Here is a 26,280-nt window from a genome sequence, read left to right on the forward strand (position 1 = left end):
TCACCATAATAACAAGATCGTAAAGCTCGCAGATGACACGACGGTGGTCGGACTCATCTCGGGCAAGGAGGGTGAGCTGGCATACAAGGATGAGGTGGAGCGGCCGTCAGAGTGGTGCAGAGTCAATCACCTGCTCCTCAACACCACAAAAATGAAGGAACTTGTTATTGACTTTAGAAAAAACAAAACTGACATCCAGCCACTCATCATTGGCGGGGCCTGTGTGGAGAGGGTCTGGGTGTTCAGGTTTTTGGGCATTGAGCTGGAGACTGACCTGACCTGGAGCGCCAAAACCAAGGAGCTGCTGAAGAAGGCGCAGCAGAGACTGTATTCTCTGAGAATCCTCAGAACTATCCATCCATCCATTTTCCAACCCGCTGAATCCGAACACAGAATCACGGGGGTCTGCTGGAGCCAATCCCAGCCAACACAGGGCACAAGGCAGGAACCAATCCTGGGCAGGGTGCCAACCCACTGCAGGGGACACACAAACACACCCACACACCAAGCACACACTGGGGCCAATTTAGAATTGCCAATCCACCTAACCTGCATGTCTTTGGAAAGTGGGAGGAAACCTGAGCGCCCGGAGGAAACCCACGCAGACACGGGGAGAACATGCAAACTCCACGCAGGGAGGACCCGGGAATCGAACCCAGGTCCCCAGATCTCCCAACTGCGAGGCAGCAGCGCTACCCACTGCGCCACCGTGCCGCCCAGAAGAACCATCTCCCCAAAAATCTACGCCTTGCCTTTTATCATTGTTCCATCGAGAGTGTGCTTACGTATGGACTGTGTGTGTGATACGACAGCTGCACTTCCTCAGAAAGGAAAGCGCTCCACAGGGTCGTCAGGACAGCGGAGAGAACAACTGGCTGTACTCTCCACAATCTGGAACAAATGTACACGTCCTGATGCCGCAAAAAAGCATTAGACATTTCACAGGATTCATCACATCCTGGTCATTGCCATCGGGCAAGTGATACAGAGCAATGAAAACCAGGAGAAACCTCCTTAAAAACAGAATAAAACTGCTCCATATCATTCTCCCAAAGTGTAATGTAGACCTTAAATCAACCAGTGCAATTTGTACATTTAATCAGTGCAATTTGTATACAGTAATCCCTCCTCCATCGCGGGGGTTGTGTTCCAGAGCCACCCGCGAAATAAGAAAATCCGCGAAGTAGAAACCATATGTTTATATGGTTATTTTTATATTGTCATGCTTGGGTCACAGATTTGAGCAGAAACACAGGAGGTTGTAGAGAGACAGGAACGTTATTCAAACACTGCAAACAAACATTTGTCTCTTTTTCAAAAGTTTAAACTGTGCTCCATGACAAGACAGAGATGACAGTTCTGTCTCACAATTAAAAGAATGCAAACATATCTTCCTCTTCAAAGGAAACAGAGAGGAAAGCAAACAAATAAATAGGGCTGTTTGGCTTTTAAGTATGCGAAGCACCGCCGGTACAAAGCTGTTGAAGGCGGCAGCTCACACCCCCTCCGTCAGGAGCAGGGAGAGAGAGAGAGAGATAAAAACAAAGTCAAAAATCAATACGTGCCCTTTGAGCTTTTAAGTATGCGAAGCACCGTGCAGCATGTCGCTTCAAGAAGTAGCTGCACACAGAAGGTAGCAACGTGAAGATAATCTTTCAGCATTTTTAGACGAGCGTCCGTATCGTCTAGGTGTGCGAACAGCCCCCCTGCTCACACCCCCTACGTCAGGATCACAGAAAGTCAGCACAAGAGAGAGAAACAAAAGTAAGTTGGGTAGCTTCTCAGCCATCTGCCAATAGCGTCCCTTGTATGAAATCAACTGGGCAAACCAACTGAGGAAGCATGTACCAGAAATTAAAAGACCCATTGTCCTCAGAAATCCGCGAACCAGCAAAAAATCTGCGATATATATTTAAATATGCTTACATATAAAATACGCGATAGAGTGAAGCCGCGAAAGGCGAAGCGCGACATAGCGAGGGATCACTGTATTTTGTAAAGTACTTTTATTATTATTCGGTTTGTTATTATTTTCTCCCTTCTTGTCTTTTTAACTCTTATGCCTCACACTGAGTCGACTGCACCTTCAATTTTATTGTTCCTTTGTAAAAGTGACCATCACAATAAATGATCTATCTATCTGTCTGTCTGTCTGTCTGTCTGTCTGTCTGTCTGTCTGTCTGTCTGTCTGTCTGCGGATGATTTTAAGCTCAAAACGTGTAAAGGTATATCAAAAACTTCAAGTCTATTGTATTTCTGATGGAATGATCCATTTTTGATTGTTTACTGTTGTTTCTGATCAGTTTGACACAATGACACTTTGATTTCTTTTCCATGTTTCTGCTTGCATATTCTTTCAGTATGATGGTGACACGTTGCTAAAGGAGTGAGTCTTTAGTCTGGATTAAAACATTGAGACCAAAGTGGCCTCTCTTTACAGGCAGGCAGATCATTACACCAGCTTTGTGGCCTTTTAGCTGCAGGCATCACCTCCAGCCTATGAACTGTTCTTTAAGGAAGGCCCACTTGTTATTTTTGGAAATTTCCTCTTTTTTTTCAGCTTTTGGTAACGTAAACTTTAAATGTAAACCCCTGGCAGTTTCCAGCTTACCTTTTCACCATTTACGGTCATTCATTGCATTTCAGTTGATTAAATTTGACGACAAACTGGAAGAACTGAAGTATTCTAAAGCTTTTGACCGCTGATGTTGAGGAAGAACGGCCAAGACATGTGGGCTTCACTCCACCATGTTAAAGCCTGAGCCCGATATTGCACAGCTTCCGGGTGTAATTCTAATAATAAGATGTCCTGCCACCCGATTGATCGAGGAAGTGATAGGTCAATAGGTAGAAAAAACAGTCAAGGCCATGTTCAAGTGTTTCCCATTAAATTTTATTAAGTGTCATGTTTGCTTTCTTTTCTTCCTAACTAACTAGGTAGACTGCAGAAGGGGCCGGGGCTTTCCTGTTGGGGTTGTTTGCTCATCCAAGTAGTGTTTCAAAAGGTGTAATATCAACGCTGCTTTAAGTCAGACAGAGGGTTTTGAAGTAATCGACAGAAGTTGGCACATCTGCGCAAATTCTTTACTTCCAATTGGAAGGCTTAATTTACATTAATTGCTGCAGAACGTGTGTAGGTTGTAACCTCTTTGTCGCTTCTTGAAGAAGGCCCACTTTTGATATTCTGAAATTTCCTCTTTTTTCAGCTTTTGCTAACTTAAACTTTAAAGTTAATCCCCTTGCAGTTTCCTGCTTACCTTTTCACCATTTATGGTCATTCATTGCATTTCAGTTGATTAAATTTGACGACAAACTGGAAGAACTGAGATATTCTAAAGCTTTTGAGCGACAGTGTGTTTAACCAGTGTTTAGGGAGAGTGGCCAAGACAGGTCAGGTTCGCTCCACTGGGCTGAGGCATGATCCTGGTATTGTAGAGCTTGCGGGAGTATTTCTTAAAAGAGATGTCTCGCCTGCCCATTAACTTAGTAAGAGGTAGCTAGGTTTTTAGATAGGAAGGACACCATTAGTGCTGGCCAATCACCGATTACTTTCATTAGCATATGCAAATGAGGTGTTGCCTTTAGTGAATGTTTAACACAAATTTCTCTCACTGGTACTTTGTTTTTGATTTTTAATTTTCTCCTTTCAACCACCTCGGCTGGCTTTCACGCCTGCTTGCACCTTTTACCCTCAGTGTGCCGCCGACCTGGCGAAGTCCCGGGCGTGAGGAGTGTCTTTTTCCAAATTACCCCACCAGTCCGGTCTTGACTAAGTAAGACTGCACTTCAGTGTTGTCCTGGTCCTGTCAGATGGACTTCCCCAGCTGGGGTTTTCTGCTGGATGTTAAGCAGATGTTTGTGATCTGTGGCCAAGACAGGTGGTGTTCGCTGCCTGGTGTTGCACAGCTTCCAGGTATGAGCTTTAGTGTGTGTGTCTGACCTGGCAAAGTCTCAGGTGTGAAGAGTGACTTTTTTTCCAAGTTACTCCCATAGGCTGGTAAAATCGAAGTAGAATTATAACTTGTTTTTTTAGGTTGGCTGTTGTTTGTTAAAAACATGTTTTTGAGCTATGTCCAGGACAGGTGGTGTTCATTACACTTCATTATTGTAACCTTAGATCTTCAAATGAGTGTCTGCTTAGAATTCCAAGAACTAAACTTAAAAGAAGTGGTGAGGCGGCCTTCTGCTGTTATGCACCTAAAATCTGAAATAGCCTGCCAATAGGAATTCACCAGGCTAATATGGTGGAGCACTGCTGACAACACATTACTTTAAAATGGCTTTTTCATAGCTTCATCTTAGTATAATTCTGATGCTCTGTATATTCAATTAATTATCATTATTATACCTGGTGGCTCCAAAATCCTTACTAACCCCTGCTTTCTCTTCTGTTCTTTTTCCAGTTTTCTGGGGTGGCGATCTGTGCCACCACCACCTGATCAAAGCACCGTGATGTCCCTACATTGATGGATTAAAGGCCAGAAGTCCACATGACCGTCGTCATCAAGTTCTTCCATGTGAACCCTGAATACAATGAGGACTGATTGTGAGGTCATTTATGTGAGGTAGAATGTCTAGAGGGGGCTGGGTGGTCTCATGGCCTGGAACCCCTGCAGATTTTATTTATTTTTTCCAGCCGTCTGGAGTTTTATTGTTTTTTCTGGCCATCGGACCTTACTTTTATTCTATGTTAATTAGTGTTCCCTTATTTTAATTCTTATTTATTTTGTCTTTATTTCTTCATCATGTGAAACATTTTGAGCTCCATCATTTGTATGAAAATGTGCTAAAGAAATAATTGTTGTTGTTCATTGAGGTCACTTCCTAATATTACAGATCTTCCAGGTGTAGTTTTTAAAAAGATGTCCTCTTTTCCAATTAACCAAATAAGTGTTTGGTAGGCTGAAAGATATGTAAAACATACGTTTATGTGTTTTCTGAAAAACTTACATAACATTATAAACCATTTTTGAAGATTTTGAAATAAATCCTAATTTTAAATGGAGGCCACTATATTAAGGATTGGAGTTATGTGATCTGAACACCTTCAGACGTAAAATGCAATTTCAAACTTTATAAAAATCTGCCTGGCGGCTCTCAACGAACCCAACAGGGCTGCACCAGACTCCAACTCCCATGGAGCCCTGTGGGGATCCGAGATGCTGCTGCTGCAACCCGGGGGGGGGGGGGGCTGTCATCTAGTGCTGTGGGGGAGGCTGTGCCCTGTGTACATCCGCTCCCCCGGTACTTCCATTATGAAGGCCTCACGGCCGGGAAAGGACCCCAGCCGTTTGTCACAACAGATACAGTATATTTTAGAAGTAGAGAACAAAAAATCACATATTTGTCTTAAATTGAGCTATTCATGGTGTGCAGTGCCTCACACTAAACGTTGCTATACAACCCTTGAATTTTGTAGAAACCGATGACGCAACTATAGAAAAATTGAGAGTAATGTTAAAGACAGAAATAATAATTGTTTAAAAATAAATGCTCAGGAACCAAATAAAGAAGAAATGTAAATAAGCTCATTTGACACAAGACAGCCGGCACAAATGTAAAACGAGAAAGCAGACGCTTATTTTGGAACTGCTCCAAAGTTTATTAAGCAGGCAGTTGACAGAAATATAAAATGGATAAGGACTATTAGTCAGCAAGCTTCTGTAACGACAGCCATATGAAATAATGGGCGAAAATAGCACGATGCTGTTGCACAAAACAGGAAATGCAAATAACCTTGATAATTATAGAGTAATTTAGTTTTCAGTGCCGGAGCTGAAAGTATCTATCACCATAAGAGAAAAAAAAAAGATAAAAGGTATTTTCTATTACATTTATTAAAACAGGAATATTCGGGTCAACAAACATAGTCTTTGCATTTATGCCTAAGGCAGGTTGAAATCAAAGTAAATCAACATAGACCTCAGCATTAATGTTTGCAGTGCACCATCTATTGTAATGCATGTAGGAATACCATTCCAACAGATGGCATATCCACAAAATGCATTACTACTCTGCTGAGATGGCAAATGCAATGCATTTTTTTTAAACTAAAATGTTTGTGATGAGCCATCTTTCGGACTGAGAGACATAGCAACCGGGCAGACACATAGACAAACACACAAACACTTCACCACACTATCCACCTTAGTGAAAGGATAAGGGTAGGGGGAGTGAAAGGGCTCCTTAAAGGTTTGTTTAGGGATCATAGCTGAACACATGGATAACATACATGCAGAAGCAGCCATGCGGTGCTGCAATCTGTGTTCTGTATCTGGTGGCAGTACTCCTAATGTTATCATTAATATATATATATTATGTGGTCCCAGTATAATATATTATTATATTAGGTCAGCACCAACTTTGGTCACATTTAAATTATGCCTTAAAGCCTTGCTTTTTGCCTTAGCTTTTTAAACTTATATGTTTCTTCCTTTCCTTTCTCTTTATATTTTTTTTCCTTTGATATATATATATATAGAGAGAGAGAGCGATAGATAGATATAGATATACTGTATATAGATATATACAGTGCATCCAGAAAGTATTCACAGCGCATCACTTTTTCCACATTTTGTTATGTTACAGCCTTATTCCAAAATGGATTAAATTCATTTTTTCCCTCAGAATTCTACACACAACACCCCATAATGACAAAGTGAAAAAAGTTTACTTGAGGTTTTTGCAAATTTATTAAAAATAAAAAAACTGAGAAATCCCATGTACATAAGTATTCACAGCCTTTGCTCAATACTTTGTCGATGCCCCTTTGGCAGCAATTACAGCCTCAAGTCTTTTTGAATACGATGCCACAAGCTTGGCACACCTATCCTTGGCCAGTTTCGCCCATTCCTCTTTGCAGCACCTCTCAAGCTCCATCAGGTTGGATGGGAAGCGTCGGTGCACAGCCATTTTAAGATCTCTCCAGAGATGTTCAATCGGATTCAAGTCTGGGCTCTGGCTGGGCCACTCAAGGACATTCACAGAGTTGTCCTGAAGCCACTCCTTTGATATCTTGGCTGTGTACTTAGGGTCGTTGTCCTGCTGAAAGATGAACCGTTGCCCCAGTCTGAGCTCAAGTGCGCTCTGGAACAGGTTTTCATCGAGTGTGTCTTTACATTGCTGCAGTCATCTCTCCCTTTATCCTGACTACTCTCCCAGTTCCTGCCGCTGAAAAACATCCCCACAGCATGATGCTGCCATCAGCATGCTTCACTGTAGGGATGGTGCCAGGTTTCTTTCAAACGTGACGCCTGGCATTCACACCAAAGAGTTCAATCTTTGTCTCATCAGACCAGAGAATTTTCTTTCTCATGGTCTGAGAGTCCTTCAGGTGCCTTTTGTCAAACTCCAGGTCGGCTGCCATGTGCCTTTTAATAAGGAGTGGCTTCCGTCTGGCCGCTCTACCATACAGGCCTGATTGGTGGATTGCTGCAGAGATGGTTGTCCGTCTGGAAGTTTCTCCTCTCTCCACAGAGGACCTCTGGAGCTCTGACAGAGTGACCATCAGGTTCTTGGTCACCTCCCTGACTAAGGCCCTTCTCCCTCGATCGCTCAGTTTAGATGGCCGGCCAGCTCTATGAAGAGTCCTGGTGGTTTCGAACTTCTTCCACTTACAGATGATGAAGGCCACTGTGCTCATTGGGACCTTCAAAGCAGCAGAAATTTTTCTGTAACCTTCCCCAGATTTGTGCCTCGAGACAATCCTGTCTCGGAGGTCTACAGACAAATCCTTTGACTTCATGCTTGGTTTGTGCTCTGACATGAACTGTCAACTGTGGGACCTTATATAGACAGGTGTGTGCCTTTCCAAATTATGTCCAGTCAACTGAATTTACCACAGGTGGACTCCAATTAAGCTGCAGAAACATCTCAAGGATGATCAGGGGAAACAGGATGCACCTGAGCTCAATTTTGAGCTTCATGGCAAAGGCTGTGAATACTTATGTACATGTGCTTTCTCAATTTTTTTTATTTTTAATAAATTTGCAAAAACCTCAAGTAAACTTTTTTCACGTTGTCATTATGGGGTGTTGTGTGTAGAATTCTGAGGAAAAAATGAATTTAATCCATTTTGGAATAAGGCTGTAACATAACAAAATGTGGAAAAAGTGATGCGCTGTGAATACTTTCCGGATGCACTGTAAATAGATAGATACTGTATACACAGAGCCATAGCAAGGTTTGGGGCAGCCACCCGTATAATTGGTATCCTGGCTGCAAAGTCATGAATATGTTTACACAGCACTGATGTGCACAAAACCGAGTCCAAAACAGAACTAAGGGATTAGGGAAAAGGTGGAGGCTTTTAAAGGGGAAGACAGGAAGTGAACTCAGATGAGTCGGGCTCATCAGGGACTCCTTCCATAGGCTCGGACTCAGAAGTGACGTCAACAGGGCCAGGTGGAATCTCCCGTGGATGGTCTGCAGGAAAGCGAGAAAAAGAATCAGTGCACTCTGCCACATCCTGGTCTGACTCGGAATTGCCTTACTCAAGACCTTTAGCTGCCTCCCATGCGCACGTGTGTGACTATATATATAATATATATATATATACCAGAATTGAATACATTTGACTTGAGCATTCATAGTTTTCATCCTCTCTCTGTCTGTTTATCATTTGTTTGCTCAGAGGTTGATGCGTTTGCTGCTTCCTGAGCAGCTCTTCTTTACTCCACCCTAGTGGCCCGCTGCTTCTCTTCTTTCGTTGGCATCTTTTCGCGTTAAAACTGATTTAGCTTTTGGGTTGCAATTACTTATTACGTTTTCTTTAATCTTTCACTTAATCTGGCACTTAAATCTTCAATCTGCCTCAAGAATGATTAGCGAAAGTGGTAGGGAATGAGAACAGCACCCGTACGCATGTGCCGCACAGGCGCCCTGCTGCACGCTGCCGAGAGTTGATTCTACACTAAAATAAAAATAAAAAGAGTAATAAAATCATCACCCCGAAAGCGGATAGCAGACGTCACGTAGTATATGTGTACCAAATTTCATGTCAATAGGTGAAATGGTTTGCAAGCTACAGGTGATTTAAAATCCTGGACAGACAAAAGAACAGCCACCGTAGCGTATTATAGAAGAAGATATAAATAATATCTATCAAAATCTTGGGTCAAGACGTGATTTTCTCGGAGACACTTTAACAAGTGAGAGGCAAGGCGGTGAGACAAAAGGACAGCTGCTGTGCAGGCTTTTAAATGTCGACGTGCTGCGTGACATGCAGATCACACAGCATGCCACAAGCAGCAGCATCAGCGAGCGGCAGAGACGCGAAGTGGCTGGCACTTAGCGCGCCCCAGGAGGGGAGAAGGGGGTGTCGAGCGATGTATGTATGTATTGGTGTATTTATGGAAACTGTACACCATTTTTGTCGATTTCCATTGTTCTCAATACGCTGTATAAATAACCTTGACCTAACTTGACTTTTGCCTTTTGGTGGACAATTAGTACACATTTCCTTCCGTCAATGCTGCCTGTCATTGAGTTATGGCCCTTTGTTTCTGAGCAAGTATTTAAATGGGGCAGTGAGATGACATCTCAGGTTGTCCTTTTGTGATTGATCATTTTATCAGTTAAGGCCCAGAGGCTGCATTCCACAAGGGCCCTGTGGAGAGAAAACTGACACTCTAACTGAAATTAAGAGTGTCTGAAAGATGGCTTTTTAGTAAAGTCTTGTGTGCCAAAGCATAGCAAAATGGTTAATATCAGTCAGTTCTGCATGACAGCAGCAGCAAGGCCAAGCAGGTCAACTCAAACTTCCCTGTTATCCAGAAAGTTTAGTCTGCTATGGTGTGCAACAACTTTCACAATGTGATCGTGACTTGAGTGGACCAGTAAATTTACGCCTTTGTCACTTAACTGCTAATACTCGGCTGACAGCAGCATCAGCTAGACTCACTCATGCACATTCTGATGTTGTCACAGTGAAAGTCAGAGCTCCTCTGATCTTTCAAGTTGTGCACTTAGGACATGTTTTGACAGCCCACCAGGATGTGGTTAATCGCCTGCAGCTAATTTTATTGGATGCAGATTAAAGACCATCACTGAGGTTGCTACTGTATTAAAAAATAAAAAGGTGTCACTGAAACCCAACTGTTGTTGTTATATTATTTTCCCATAAAAATGTGGCAATACTTGAATAGGCTGCATGAACACATTTAGTTTGGCCAAGGTGACATATCCTGTCCAGAGTGGCCATTAACCTCCTACTCTTCATAGGCGTAATTATTATAGTTGTGTTATAAATTTGAGAGATCTTTTCAGAATAAATGAGGTGAACACAGCAACTGAAAGTGGACTCTCCTCTCTTCATTTTCTGGTCATCAAGACACATCAGGTGCTGTCTTCTTCGCAGTATACTTTCACGCAGCGAGAGTGCCAGTCTAGAAATGCCAATTACACTAACGTTCGTGTCTAGGATGTGGAATGACACCAAATTAATTATGCAGGATCTGGTCAGATACTAGTGATTTTGGATTGAAACCAAAACATCTACAGAAAACACTCACTGATAGGGGCTATCAATACAAATGTATTAAATCTATACTATTGAAAGGCAAAGCCCTCACTCACTCATCACTAATTCTCCAACTTCCCGTGTAGGTGGAAGGCTGAAATTTGGCAGGCTCATTCCTTACAGCTTACTTACAAAAGTTAGGCAGGTTTCATTTCAAAATTCAAAGCGTAACGGTCATAACTGGAACCTCTTTTTTGTCCATATACAGTAATGGACGACAGCTCGCTGGCTGTGGGAGGCGGGGTTGCGGTGGTTGCGTATCGTGTCATCACGCCTCCCACGTAATCACGTGAACTGACTGCGAAGAAGAAAGGACGGCCTTATATGGCATTCGTTTATAAAACAGCGGACAGGGTGTGTAAAGGCAGCTTCACAAAAAAACAGATCCTTAACAAGTTGTTATTGGTATATTTTCCCTCAGTTTAAAAAGGTTTTCTTTTCTTCTTAATAAAAATTTAAAAGCAGAACTTCGCCGCTGCAAAGCGCGCCTGACTTTATTGAAAAGAAACTAAACTTGCAGCGCCGCTGCTATTCAATGACACTTGCCTAACGTCTGACTTTATTGAAAAGAACTAAACTTGCAGAGCCGCTATTCAGTTACACTTGCCTTACACCTGATGAGCCAAGAATTAGGGCGAAACATGTGTCGCGTACTCTTTGCATTATTTGACAGTAAACTATTTTCAACCATTCTATGATCTGCTTCTCACAACTGAAGGCACCGTGGCTGATGTTAGCTGACTTGCTGGCCAACCATAAGCGTTACCTGGTAGGTAACCACCCATACAATCAGATTGTGATTCAGACTGCGAATGCCGTGAATGTAATTACCCCGATCTACATACTAGAGAAAACCTCAATGAAGAAGAAACAGTGTGTAAGCATACATATTAACACATATGCAATTAAACGTGTGCATTTACGGGGTGATTTCTCAGGCTTAAAAGCTCGCCTTTTATTAAAAAGGTAAGTGCAAACTGTTTTCATTCTGAAGGGCACAAACAACGTTGGATTTCAGCCGTTAAACGCGCAAAAATGTCGGTACACCAGATAAATAAGCGCAACATATTATCAGTTGTATGCTTACAATACATATAGAAATGTGTTAATCGTTAACTAATAGTATGGGATGGTGTTTTTCGACTCGCGCCTTGATTTAAACGATTCCATGTCTTGGTGGGTTTGCGTAGCTTATTGTCAATATCTTTACACCTCTTTTTAAGACTTATTGACTGAAACGGGCTTTCACAAAAAAACTTAGGGCTTTGCTACAGGATACACCCTCCACAAGTTAAGGAAGTAAAACTAAAGTTATATATTTCTGTTTTATTTAAACCTTTTAAGTTCGTATGCATAGCCCCATTTGGATGTTTTAGTTTTTTTTTTTTTTTCTTTCTTCAGTAATATTTAATCTCCTTAAAGAAAAACAACATATGCATTTTACTTTTTTTGTATCTCTTTAGTAATATTTTAGTGTAAAAGGATAACCAGTATTTAAACCTTTTATGTTACTTTATAAAGTTATTTTACACAATGTTGAAAAATTAATAAGAAAGCTACATATTTTGGCAGCTGCTGCTTTAATTTTCAATGAAATGAAAAAAGCTCTCCAAGAGAAAACCTCAATGAAGAAGAAACAGTTTGCATCTAAAAAGGAGAAACCCTCATTTATAAAGGTTTGCTGCAGATGACTTAACTGAAAAATAAATGAATAGTTCCTATGTGTATAATACATATTTATCTATTTGACTTGTGCCTTTATTCCAGCAACTTGCAACATCTGAGGTACAATTTGTTACATTACTTTTGTTTTTTGCAGCACAGGCAGGTGAAGTGACTTCCTCAGGGTCACACAGTGGTGTCAGTACCAGGATTTGAACTGACAAGCTCCGGGTTTGCTGAAATATTACTGAAGTAAGAAAAAAAATGAAAACGGGCAAATGGGGCTATGCATACAATGTCCATCCATCCATTATCCAACCCGCTATATCCTAAATACAGGAGCCAATCCCTGCCAACACAGGGCACAAGGCAGGAAACAAACCCCGGGCAAGGTGCCAGCCCACCGCAGGGCGCATACACCCACACACACCCACACACCAGGGACAATTTAGAATCGCCAATGCACCTAACCTGCATGTCTTTGGACTGTGGGAGGAAACTGGAGTACCCGGAGGAAACCCATACAGACACGGGGATAACATTCAAACTCCACGCAGGGAAGCGAATCCGGGTCTCCTAACTGGCACCTTTCACTGCGCCACCATACCGCTCGCATACAAACTTAAAAGGTTTAAATAAAACAGAAATATATACCTTTATTTTTACTTCCTTAACTTGTGGAGGGTGTATCCTGTAGCAAAAGCCCTAACTTTTTTCATGAAAGCCCCTTTCAGTCAATAAGCCTTAAAAACAGGTGTAAAGCTAAACTTGCAGCACCACTATTCAATTACACTTGCCTAACGCCTCTCCTAAGGGGAAATACTGTGGGATCTGGGCATCCGTCAAAGCACCAATCACAGGCCCGATTAGAAAGCGGGAAGCTGTGATTTGTCGTCTCCCTCCCATGTAACAATCACAGCCCGTGTTACAACGCACTATGTATGTATGCATATAAATATATATGTAGATATGAATATATATGTATATATATGTTTACATAACCTCTTTAACACACTACTGCTGCGAAGCGCGGGTATTTTGCTAGTCAGCTTATAAAAGAGACCTACATACACAAGTATTGCTTATTCTGGAAAGATCTGCTAAAATGGCCTTGAACACATTTCTTGGTACTCCTAGAAAAGGTCCTAAATAAGTGCATTTGAGTGATTTTTCACTGTTTTCTTGAATTTGTATCACATACGTCTTCAATCGTGCAATCATTCAGCTGATTTAAGTGGAGAAAGTCGTCACTCTGCCGTACGGTATCATCGTGTGTCCCACACTGAACATGACCAGAGAAAGCAAAGGAGAGAGTCACCTGAAGAGAAGAAAAGGAAAATTCTAGACAAGCATGTTAAAGGCAAAGGCTAGAAGACCAGCTTGATGTTCCTGTGACAAAAATTTCAAATGTTAAGAATAAGAAGTTTAAGGTCCATGAGACTGTAGCCAACCTCCCTGGACAAAACCACAAAAGGAAAATCAACTCCAGAAAGGGCAGAAGGATAGTAAGAATGGTAGACAAAAAGCCAAGGACAACTTCCAAAGAGATACAAGCTGAACTCCAAGGTCAGATACGTCGTTTTTGAGTGACAGTAGAAGACCCAGAAGGACTCCACATAAAAAAGCCAGACTGGAATTTCCTAGAATGCATATTGATGGGCCACAATGCTTCTGGGAGGATGTCCTCTGGACAGATGAGAGAGAAAACTGGAGCTTTTTGGCAAATCACATCAGCTCTGTGTCCACAGAGAAACAAATGAAGCTTTCAAAGAAAAGATCACCAGACCTGCTGTGAAACATGGAGGAGGCTCATGGATGTTTTGAGCTGCTTTGCTGTGTCTGGTACAAGGTGCCTTGAATCTGTGCAGGGATCAATGAAATCTTAACACATTCTAGAGTGAAACGTACTGCCCAGAGTCACAGTTGCAGGTCATGGACCCTCAAACAGGATTAGGAGCCAAAACACACAGAGAAAAGCACCCAAGAATGGCTAAGAACAAAACATTGGAATCTTCTGAAGTGGCCTTCTATGAGCCCTGATTTGAATCCTATTGAATGTCTATGGAAAGACCTGCAACATGCAGTCTGGAGAAGACCCCTTCAAACGTGATACAACTGGAGCAGTTTGCTCAGGCCAAGTGGGCCAAACGACCTGTGGATGGGTGCAGATGTCTCATGGGGAGCTTCAGGAATCACTTGTTGGCACTGATTACCTTTTAAGGTTGTGCAGCCAAATACTAGGTGAAGGGTCCCATCATTTTCGTCCATGCCATTGTCATTTGTGCTATTATTTGAAATTTTAGGCTGAATCAAAACTCTAAAGCAAAGGCTGATTTTTATTCAGTATTGAATAAAGAGTGATGGGTGCCAGTTAATTTTGTCAGAATCTAGTTATTTCGGAGACAGTTGTGGGTTCTTTTTTATTCATTGAGGGGTACCGTAAAAATTTGTCCATGTCTATTGAGACCGGTAGGTAGAGTTGCAGCACCCCAAACATAACCACAATTATGCAAGGCCCATATTCAAATGATTTATTATGCACAAATACCTCTCACAGGCTTCTCCAAAAGTTGCAGAAGCACATTTATGAAAACGTCTTCTCCCTTCTCTCTGTTTCTTCCCTCTCCTCCACTCCTCCTCCGTGAGCTTTGTCCTCTGCCACCCAACTGACTTTCTTTATCCAGGACCTGGGAGTACTGCCTTTGCCATGACACTGTCCCTTGGAAGCACGTCCAGGTTAGGCAGAAGTCCCATGAAGTAGGAACAGTGCTGTCCCATGGGACTACAGTTCCCAACATACCTTGTGAATATTCGTTGAGGTACCATAACCCAGGTACCTGCCATGTTGCATTTCTAGGGAGTACATAACCCCTGTCCTTCCATTGTACTTGCATCCCAGACAGTTAAGGGTCTTTCATCAAGTCCTGTTCCTGCCCATCTCCTGGTTGCAGTAAGGACCACCCATTCTCATTGGTGGACTAACCTCCCATCCAGTTAAGGAATCTTGAACTAGTCTGCCTGGGATGCCAGCCTATACCTGCCATCCATTACACTATATTAATGAATAGTATATTTTATATAACTGTGGTGGGCTCGTGCCCTGCCCAGGGTTTGTTTCCTGCCTTGCGCCCTGTGTTGGCTCGGATTGGCTCCAGCAGACTCCACGTGACCCTGTAGTTAGGATATAATGGGTTGGGTAATGGATGGATGGATGGATATTTTATATAATGTAGTGGTGAAGATTTTTCCCTTTGTTTATTATCTGTTTCTTATATATACACTGATTAATGACAATTAAATCAAACTGCTTTCATCAATAATGTTAACCTCAATCTACACAGACATAGGGAGAACCTGAATACTGTACACAGTTATTTGACTTGGAAGTGAACCTGAGTTCCCATAGCTGTATGGACATCACACCCTGAAAGGTGACAACAATGTGGAAGACAAATAACATGTGAGCCTTTATGATGAGCCCCAGAGAAGAAATGAAAGAAGATAAGGAATATATTGTTTCCTAGAAGGAAAATCATCATGTTCATTGATCATGCACTTTCTTCAGGGTAAGTTAGATGACAGAAGTTACAGTTCCATAACAGCAATGGATGTTTGTACAAAGAAGGAGGAAGAAAATAATAATAAAAAAAAAAAAAAGTGGAACAGGGTTTTAATTCCCACTGCTTCCGCTAAGAACGATCTTCCAGATATAGTTGTGGCATGGACAAAAGTTTGCATTGTGCATAATAACCACAACAACATTTATTTCTATAGCACATTTTCATACAAATGATGAAGCTCAAAGTGCTTTACAGGATGAAGAAAAGGAAAAAAGACAAAATAAATAAGAAATAAAATTAGGCAATACTAATTAAAATAGAATGAAAGTAAGGTCCGATGGCCAGGGAGGACAGAAAAAAAAAAAAAAAAACTCCAGACGAAACATCTGCAGGGGTTCCAAGGCCACGAGACCACCCAGCCCTCTCTAGGCATTCTACCTAACATAGATGACCTCAATCAGTCTTCGTGGTTTTCAGGCTTCACGTGGAAGAACTTGATGATGATGATGGTCATGTGGACTTCTGGCCTTTAATCCGTCAATGTAGTGAGGACGAAAAAGGCACACTGACAGCAGGCAGATAATATTTCTTTAGTTCTCTTTATTATTCATTCGGAGTCGCAGTAAGTAGAGATTCAAAGAGCATAACTTATTGCCGCAAAGCTCAGTTTGAACCCCGAATAAAAGTTAGGAGGGGTTTTTTATAATTCAGCATCTCGTGATTAATAAGACAGAAAAACATCCTTATCATCTAAGTAGAGTTAAACAATATGTCTGTTGAGCTAAGCATTATCTGTGTTCTCAAAGCTAAGCACAGGAGAGACGCCTTGCATAAACTACATGTACTTTCTGCAGCCTTGTGACCGTGTCCCTGAGACATTCACTCTGAGAAAGGAAAAAACAAGAAACAGCTTAGATTATGTTCATGTGGACACTATTTCTCCTGAACCCTGGAATAACATATTTTTGTTAGTTCATAAGCCAAGCGTCTCTCACTGGCAAGTTACAAAATAGTTGTTATAAAAATTCTAATTTACTAAACACACAAAATACATGGTGCTGAGGAGAACATTCTTCTTCTACAGTAGGAACTGCACAGTGCTTTGATCAGGTGGTCCACAGAAAACTGGAAAAAGAACAGCAGAGAACGTAGGGGTTAATACGGATTTCGGAGCCGCCATGAATGATAATGATAATTAAATGCAAATACCGAACATCAGGATTAAACTAAAATGAAGCTATGAGAAAGCCATGTAAAAGTAATGTGTTTTTAGCAGTTTTTCTAAAGTGCTGCACCGTATCAGCCTGGCGACTTTCTATCGGTCAGCTATTCCAGATTTTAGGTGCATAACAGCAGAAGGCCGCCTCACAAGTTCTTTTAAGTTTAATTCTTGGAATTCTAAGCAGACACTCATTTGAAGATCTAAGGTTATGATTTGGAGTGTAAGGTGAGAGACATTGTGAAATATAAGATGCAACAGATTATTGAAGGCTTTGTGAACCATAAGCAGTATTTTAAAGTCAATTCCTAAATGGGACAGATAACCAGTGTAGTGACTTCAAAACTGGAGAGATGTGCTCGGATTTTGTTTGGATTTTCGGATATATTGTACATATTGTATATGGCACCTGACCATTCTTTCACATTTAATTGGACTTTCACAATATGGCCTTTCATAAACATCTGAACTCACAACGCCCTTAACTTGCACAAATGACATTTGCACATAACATTGTTCTTCAGTTGTGGAAAATAACATTTTCAGGCGTAAATACCAAGAGACATACTTGCAGAAAACCCCCCATAAGCAGAATAATGCCAGTGAGGCCAAAGAATTCAAATGAAATGTTTTTATTGTAAGAAACACATTTAGGGAACAATAAAAAAAGAAGAAACAAAAGTAAAATGCAAGATTAGTAAAACAAGAATCCCCTGTAGTGCCCCTTAAAGGCCCATCCTTTCCTATTATTTTTTAAGTTAACTTGTCCACTTACCGGTTTCAAAGTTCTGCACTCCATCTTTTGATTTAGCTCTCTCTTCTCAGTTCCTGGTCCTTTCTTGCCTCCTCCAGATCAGTGCTCTGGAGTCACTTCTGGGATGAGGAGTCGGCTTCAGTGTAACCTGGCTAGAAGTTCTGTCTAGCAGCCCTTGGTGGGCTTTTACTGCTGAACCCTTAAAAACTTATGAACAACGTGGACCCCAAAGCAGCACTTTGGCTTCTTGTATTTTGTGAAGGACAGCAAGAGTTCCAATCCTTGCCAGCACACTAAATTTAAAAAATTTGGCCAAAAGGCTTCTGGTGTTGCCTAGAAACAATTTTGGCCGTGACCCAAGCTCGAGAAACAGGCTTCACAGCCATCACAAGTCAAAATAGATCAGACTGAAAAATAATACAACAGAAGGAGAGGGAAATGAAAGAAAAGCCGTGGCCCACACTATCAAAATAATAATTTTATATACAATATGTAAGCTGCTTCTTCTTCGTTTGGCTGCTCCCATTTAGGGGTTGCCACAGCGGATCATCCGTCTCCATCTATCCCTGTCTTTTACATCATTTTTTGATACACTGACTGCCTTCATGTCCTCCCTCACTGTATCCATAAACCTCCTCTTTAGCCTTCTTCTTTTCCTCTTGCCTGACAGTTCCATCTTCAAGATTCTTTTCTCGATGTACCCCTCATCTCTCCTCTAAAGGTGCCCACACCATCTCAATCCAGCCTGCCATACCCGTGTTGTCCCTCTAATATGAGGGTGTGAAAAGGCGCTTTAAAGGCACCCAACCTGGCACAAAGAGACAGGGAGGCATGTGTAAAAATAAAACAAAGATTTATTTTTCTTCACCTGTGGGGCCCGTCTTTACCGTGTCCCACAGGCACAGCACAGTCCCAAAAGCACCCCAAATATACCAAAATAAAGCACTACAGTAATCCCTCCTCCATCGCGGGGGTGCGTTCCAGAGCCACCCGCGAAATAAGAAAATCCGCGAAGTAGAAACCATATGTTTATATGGTTATTTTTATATTGTCATGCTTGGGTCACAGATTTGCGCAGAAACACAGGAGGTTGTAGAGAGACAGGAACGTTATTCAAACACTGCAAACAAACATCTGTCTCTTTTTCAAAAGTTTAAACTGTGCTCCATGACAAGACAGAGATGACAGTTCCGTCTCACAATTAAAAGAATGCAAACATATCTTCCTCTTCAAAGGAGTGCGTGTCAGGAGCACAGACTGTCAGAAAGTGAGAGAAAACCAAACAAATCAATAGGGCTGTTTGGCTTTTAAGTATGCGAAGCACCGCGGCACAAAGCTGTTGAAGGCGGCAGCACACACCCCCTCCGTCAGGAGCAGACAAAGAGGGAGAGAGAGAGAGACAGAGAAAAATAAACAAGCAAAAATCAATACGTGCCCTTCGTGCTTTTAAGTATGTGAAGCACTGTGCAGCATGTCGCTTCAGGAAGCAGCTGCACAGAAGGTAGCAACGTGAAGATAATCTTTCAGCATTTTTAGATGAGCGTCCGTATCGTCTAGGTGTGCGAACAGCCCCCCTGCTCACACCCCCTACGTCAGGATCAGAGAAAGTCAGCGCAAGAGAGAGAGAAAAGTAAGCCGGGTAGCTTCTCAGCCATCTGCCAATAGCGTCCCTTGTATGAAATCAACTGGGCAAACCAACTGAGGAAGCATGTACCAGAAATTAAAAGACCCATTGTCCGCAGAAATCCGCGAACCAGCAAAAAATCCGCGATATATATTTAAATATGCTTACATATAAAATCCGCGATGGAGTGAAGCCGCGAAAGGCGAAGCATGATATAGCGAGGGATTACTGTATACACTCTTCTTCTTCCTCCTCCCAGGCAACCTCGTCCTCCTCCTCCCGACTGTGGCCCTTGAGTGGTGGCTGCTGGCCCCTTTTATAGACCACCCGGAAGTGCTCCAGGTGGTTGACTGCCATGTTCCAGCTGCACTTCCGGGTGTGGCGAATACGCTGCCCATACGGGCTCAGGAGTCCCAGCTGCAGCACCCCCTGGCTGTGCCTGCAGGACCCAACAGGGCTGCACCCATCTCCAATTTCCATGGAGCCCTGTGGGAAACCGAGGCACCGCTCCAACCCAGGGGGTTGGCCATCTTCCGTCCAAGGGGAGGTATTGCACCCTCCAGGGCTGCTCCCCCTGAATATATAGTGATGGGGCATCCCGGCCAGGCATAAACCCCGACCATCCGCCACAGAGGGGCAGTCAATAAGGTCCCAGAATTGTGATATAGTGGGAGAGTATGGGATCAGATTACACACACAGTGTTGTGGAGGGGAGCACAACACGTCTATAGACCAGTTACAACAGGTCTGGCGTGCAGTAATTTTAATTACCGTTTGAGTTAGATGTGTGCATAGTCATTCGGTGCAGTGTTGCAGTTTGAACAACGTGCTAACTTCAAGTTCGTGTGCAAATTGGGGAAATCAGCTTCAGATACGCGAGCGGCACTGCAGCAAGTTCATGGTGCTGATGCACTAAAGAAAACCGCAGTTTACAAACTTTTCTGAAACAGATCTCCAGCAGCAAGCATGCGACATTCCATCTGATCTGTGATCAGCAGCCTCGGAACAAAGTTCACACGGACAACGTCTCATTTTCAAATCTTCAGTAAGAATCAGAGGAATTGATCCGTGGAAGATACCGAGTTCTTGTTCCAACTCTGTGATAGTTATTTTTGATCCGCTCGAACCATTCGTCACACTTTTTCAATCATTTCTTCATTTCTGGACGTTGAAGGCCTCCCGCTACACAGTTCATCCTCCAACATCTCTTGTCCATTCTTGAACTGGGAAAACCAGTCGTAAAGTGCGGTTTTCTTTAGTGGTTCAGCACCATAAGCTTGCTGCATTGCCGCTAGCGTATCTGAAGCTGATTTCCCCCAATTTGCACATGAACTTGATGTTAGCACGTTGTTCAAACTGCGACATTGCGCCAAATGACTATGCACACGTCTAACTCAAACGGTAATTAAAGCCATACTACATGACGAAACCAATCCAGACCTGTTGTAACTGGTCTACAGACGTGTTGCACTCCCCTCCACAACATTGTATGTGTAATCTGATCTCTCACTCTGCTGCTGTATCACAATTCTAGGAACGTTTTGACTGCACCCTCGTATACTCATTCCTAATCCTGTCTACCCTTTTTACTTCGATGGAAAAGCATAGCATCTTCAACTCAGCCACTTCCAGCTCTGCCTCCTGTCTTGTTGTCAGTGCCACCGTCTCCAAACCACAACGACACAGCTGGTCTCACTACCATTTTATAGACCTTCCCTTTCACTCTTGCAGATACTCTTCTATCACAGATCACTCCTGCCACTCAGTCCACCCTGCCTGCACTCTCTTCTTCATCTCTCCGCTGCACACTCCTTTGCTTTGGACCGTTGACCCCCAAGTATTTAAATTCATCTACCTTCACCACCTCTGCTCCTTGCAGTTGCACCCTTCTACCACCTTCCCCCTCATTCACACTCATGTTACTCCTACTGACTGTCATTCCACTTCTCTCCAGGTTCGCCTCAACCTGCTGTCTACTCTCACTCCAGATCACCATGTCATCTGAGAACATCACAGTCCATAGAGACTCATCTCATTTATTAAAAAAATAATCCAAAAGCAGGCATAGGTTTGATCATGTGATACGTTGTTTACCTTAAGTTTCCTGCTTTTAACAGTTTATAAGATATTCTGTATCCGCAGGTGTAATGTTCCTGAAAAATGTTGCTGATAGAAGAAAAAAACACATGTTGTATTGAGCTGTGCTGGTGTTATTACTTTGAAATTTCTCTGATGGTTTTCATCAAGCATTACTTCATAACCGACACTCTCCAGCTTCTCCCTTTGGTGCATTTATTACTAAACCTACGGGGTCTTTAATACTCTTTAATAGTCTTTGAAAAATCCCATTTCTTTACTAGAATGTGCAACTCAACCTTGTAACAGCCAAATGGTCTGCTAGGTCTCTGTACTTTACAGTCATTTGGGATTTGAATTTCCTGCATATCTGGCATAATACATTTTCATCAACCAAATGTACTTTTTTTTCCTCTTTTATCGAAAATGTGTAACAGTAATTTTTGGTCTCTCATTTTTGCATAAATTGACCAGAAAACATTACTTGTGCTAAGCCTTCTGGAAATTAATTGCCATTTCAGTTCATTTTCGGTCTGCTCACAGTGCCCCACCTTTCTGCATAGTTTTTTTTGCACATAATTCATTTTTTTTAAAATTGTTTTATCATAGCAAAGTTGTAACTCTAACCCAGCACTATGACACCGAGAGAGCCGAGATTCATAACCTCCTTAAATGTGGATGACGATGATTTAATTAATTGAAATATGAACTGGAAAGGCCAATGTCAAGTCCGTCATTCAAATATCCAAATTCTTACCCACCCTACAGAAAACACCCTTAGCTTTGTCAGTTCATATATAAATTAATAAGGTGGATTAAAGAAAGAGGAAGAAAAAAAAAAAGCATCTTACGTCTTTGTTTCTTTTGATGGTACGCTTGTCAAACCTGCTCCTGTTGTCAGAAACCTTGGTGTTTTGTTTAATTCGTCACTTAATTTTGAGCTACACATTAGGTCTCTGTCCAAAATTTCATTCTATCATCTCCGTAAAATTGGCTAGACTCTGTTCATTTCTGTCCTTTAATGATGCTCAAACTCTGGTTCATTGTTTCATAATATCTCATATTGACTACTGAGGAAGAAAGAAACATTAACTGTAATGATTATAAGTATTTAACTCACAAATACCAAGGACTGTATTTTGTATTAATGATGCTGCAGAGAGCTATATGATTTATTACTTCTATACAGTGCATCCGGAAAGTATTCACAGCGCATCACTTTTTCCACCTTTTGTTATGTTACAGCCTTATTCCAAAATGGATTAAATTCATTTTTTTCCTCAGAATTCTGCACACAACACCCCATAATGACAACATGAAAAAAGTTTACTTGAGGTTGTTGCAAATTTATTAAAAATAAAAAATCTGAGAAATCCCATGTCCATAAGTATTCACAACCTTTGCTCAATACTTTGTCGATGCACCTTTGGCAGCAATTACAGCCTCAAGTCTTGTTAAATATGATGCCACAAGCTTGGCACACCTATCCTTGGCCAGTTTCGCCCATTCCTCTTTGCAGCACCTCTCAAGCTCCATCAGGTTGGATGGGAAGCGCCTGTGCACAGCCATTTTAAGATCTCTCCAGAGATGTTCAATCGGATTTAAGTCTGGGCTCTGGCTGGGCCACTCAAGGACATTCACAGAGTTGTCCTGAAGCCACTCCTTTGATATCTTGGCTGTGTGCTTAGGGTCGTTGTCCTGCTGAAAGATGAACCGTCACCCCAGTCTGAGGTCAAGAGCGCTCTGGAGCAGGTTTTCATCCAGGATGTCTCTGTATGTCTCTGTACATTGCAGCAGTCATCTTTCCCTTTATCCTGACTAGTCTCCCAGTCCCTGCTGCTGAAAAACATCCCCACAGCATGATGCTGCCACCACCATGCTTCACTGTAGGGATGGTATTGGCCTGGTGATGAGCGGTGCCTGGTTTCCTCCAAATGTGACGCCTGGCATTCACACCAAAGAGTTCAATCTTTGTCTCATCAGACCAGAGAATTTTCTTTCTCATGGTCTGAGAGTCCTTCAGGTGCCTTTTGGCAAACTCCAGGTGGGCTGCCATGTGCCTTTTACTAAGGAGTGGCTTCCGTCTGGCAACCCTACCATACAGGCTTGATTGGTGTATTGCTGCAGAGATGGTTGTCCTTCTGGAAGGTTCTCCTCTCTCCACAGAGGACCTCTGGAGCTCTGACAGAGTGACCATCGGGTTCTTGGTCACCTCCCTGACTAAGGCCCTTCTCCCCTGATCGCTCAGTTTAGATGGCCGGCCAGCTCTAGGAAGAGTCCTGGTGGTTTTGAACTTCTTCCACTTACGGATTATGGAGGCCACTGTGCTCATTGGGACCTTCAAAGGAGCAGAAATTTTTCTGTAACCTTCCCCAGATTTGTGCCTCGAGACAATCCTGTCTCAGAGGTCTACAGACAATTCCTTTGACTTCATGCTTGGTTTGTGCTCTGACATGAACTGTCAAATGTGGGACCTTATATAGACAGGTGTGTGCCTTTCCAAATCATGTCCAGTCAACTGAATTTACCACAGGTGGACTTCAATGAAGCTGCAGAAACATCTCAAGGATGATCAGGGGAAACGGGATGGACCTGAGCTCAATTTCGAGCTTCACGGCAAAGGCTGTGAATACTTATGTACATGTGCTTTCTCAATTTTTTTATTTTTAATAAATTTGCAAAAATATCAAGTAAACTTTTTTCACGTTGTCATTATGGGGTGTTGTGTGTAGAATTCTGAGGGAAAAAAATGAATTTAATCCATTTTGGAATAAGGCTGTAACATAAGAAAATGTGGAAAAAGTGATGTGCTGTGAATACTTTCCGGATGCTCTGTATGAATTTGTTTTTCATATATGTAGAAATATATGTACATATATGTAGAAAAAGAATTAAGCTTGTGCACAGTTTAAGGGACTAACTTGCATTCTTTTATGAGAAAATGCTGACCTATTGATACTAACAGAACACCCTGTGATATTATAAATCAATGTGATAGTTTCTGAATCTTTGCTTAAAACTATAAGAAACATGTCCCTTATGGAATAATAAATAAGGATTTATTAATCTAACCAGACAAAATCTAATGAAAATATTAAAGCTATAAGAATGTAATTTCTTTTTAACTAATGTACTGAACTATAAGAAGCTGCTTTAAACTGGTCTTGTGTGTGAATACTGAGAAGGGCGTATTCCTTAGGAATGTGAGTGCCTGGTGGCTCTTTGTTTTGGTATACTCCTGCATGTAATAAATCAGGAAGTAATCGTAATTTATAGCAATCTATGTATGACCTCAAAATGAACTGTCATGTTTTTTCTCTTTGGCTAATGAATAAGCTAGGTAATATGGGGGGGCTGCTCCAGTTTCTTCGGAGGCATGGAGGGTGGCTGCAGTCTCTTTAACTCACCAAGAATAAATAAATTGCTTTTTATTTTAAATTGGTGTTTGTTTTCCCGTTGCTTTCGACTTCAGCGTCCACACTACTGTAATTCCGTCTTCATCGGCCTCCTTCCAAAATCTTTACAGAAACTACAGTGTGGACTCCGCAGCCGCACAAAGCGTTCTGCTCACATCTCTCCTGTTCTCTCTGAACTTCACTGGTTACCGGTTCCCTCAAGGATTAAATTCAAGATTCTGCTTCTCACCTTCAAAGCCCTACATAACCTCTGCCGCCCCCCGTCTACCTCACTGTGCTCCTAGCTCCGTACACTTGTCGCTGTCTCAGGCCCTTGAGCAGTAACCTCCTTACTGTCCCCCGCACCAGACTTTCCACCCTGGGAGGGCAGGTCCTTCATGTGTTATGGCCTCTCAACTCTGGAACTCTCTTCCTCAGTCTATCTGAGATTTCTCCTCTTTCTCCACTTTTAAGTCTCATCTCAGAATTTGTGAATTTCCCATTGGGATTAATAAAGTATCTATCTATCTATCTATCCTCTTCGACAAACTTTTGTCATCTGTTTGATCTTTTTTTTTCCCATCTATATGTAAAGCGAGTTTGGATTTGTGAAAGGCGCTCTATAAATGCAACTTATTATTATTTTCTTACTAGGGGTCTCTGCCCCCTGCTTGCTTTGTTCGCCAACCCCTGGGAGGGCACTAACACGCTCGCGTATGGGGAATCGGATGTACAATTACACAGATTATTTTCATGGGAATTGTTACATATGCATAATAGAACTAACTGTTTTACATTACAGCGATTAATTAACCATAATGAAAAAATAGTAAAACGTAATAAATTGAAAGTAAATTATGTTTCATGTTGCGTTGAGTTATTCGTTACGTAATACATTTTTGTTCTTTTTGGCTTCGAAATTAACATGCAAATACTTTTTAAACTTACACTTTTACTGTAAAACTTAAGTAAAAACAATTTTTTTGATTAACTTTTTGTCAATACAGTAATCCCTCGCTATATCGCGCTTCGCCTTTCGCGGCTTCACTCCATCGCGGATTTTATATGTAAGCATATTTAAATATATATCGCGGATTTTTCGCTGCTTCGCGGGTTTCTGCTAACAATGGGTCTTTTAATTTCTGGTACATGCTTCCTCAGTTGGTTTGCCCAGTTGATTTCATACAAGGGACGCTATTGGCAGATGGCTGAGACGCTACCCAGCTTACTTTTCTCTGTCTCTTGCGCTGACTTTCTCTGATCCTGACGTAGGGGGATTGAGCAGGGGGGCTGTTCGCACACCTAAACAATACGGACGCTCGTCTAAAAATGCTGAAAGATTATCTTCACGTTGCTATCTTTTGTGCAGCTGCTTCCTGAAACGACATGCTGAACGGTGCTTCGCATACTTAAAAGCACGAAGGGCACGTATTGATTTTTTTATCTGTCTCTCTCTCTCTCTCTCTCTCTG

Source organism: Erpetoichthys calabaricus, chromosome 10, assembly GCF_900747795.2.
Source record: "Erpetoichthys calabaricus chromosome 10, fErpCal1.3, whole genome shotgun sequence".
NCBI classification, from domain to species: Eukaryota; Metazoa; Chordata; class Cladistia; order Polypteriformes; family Polypteridae; genus Erpetoichthys; species Erpetoichthys calabaricus.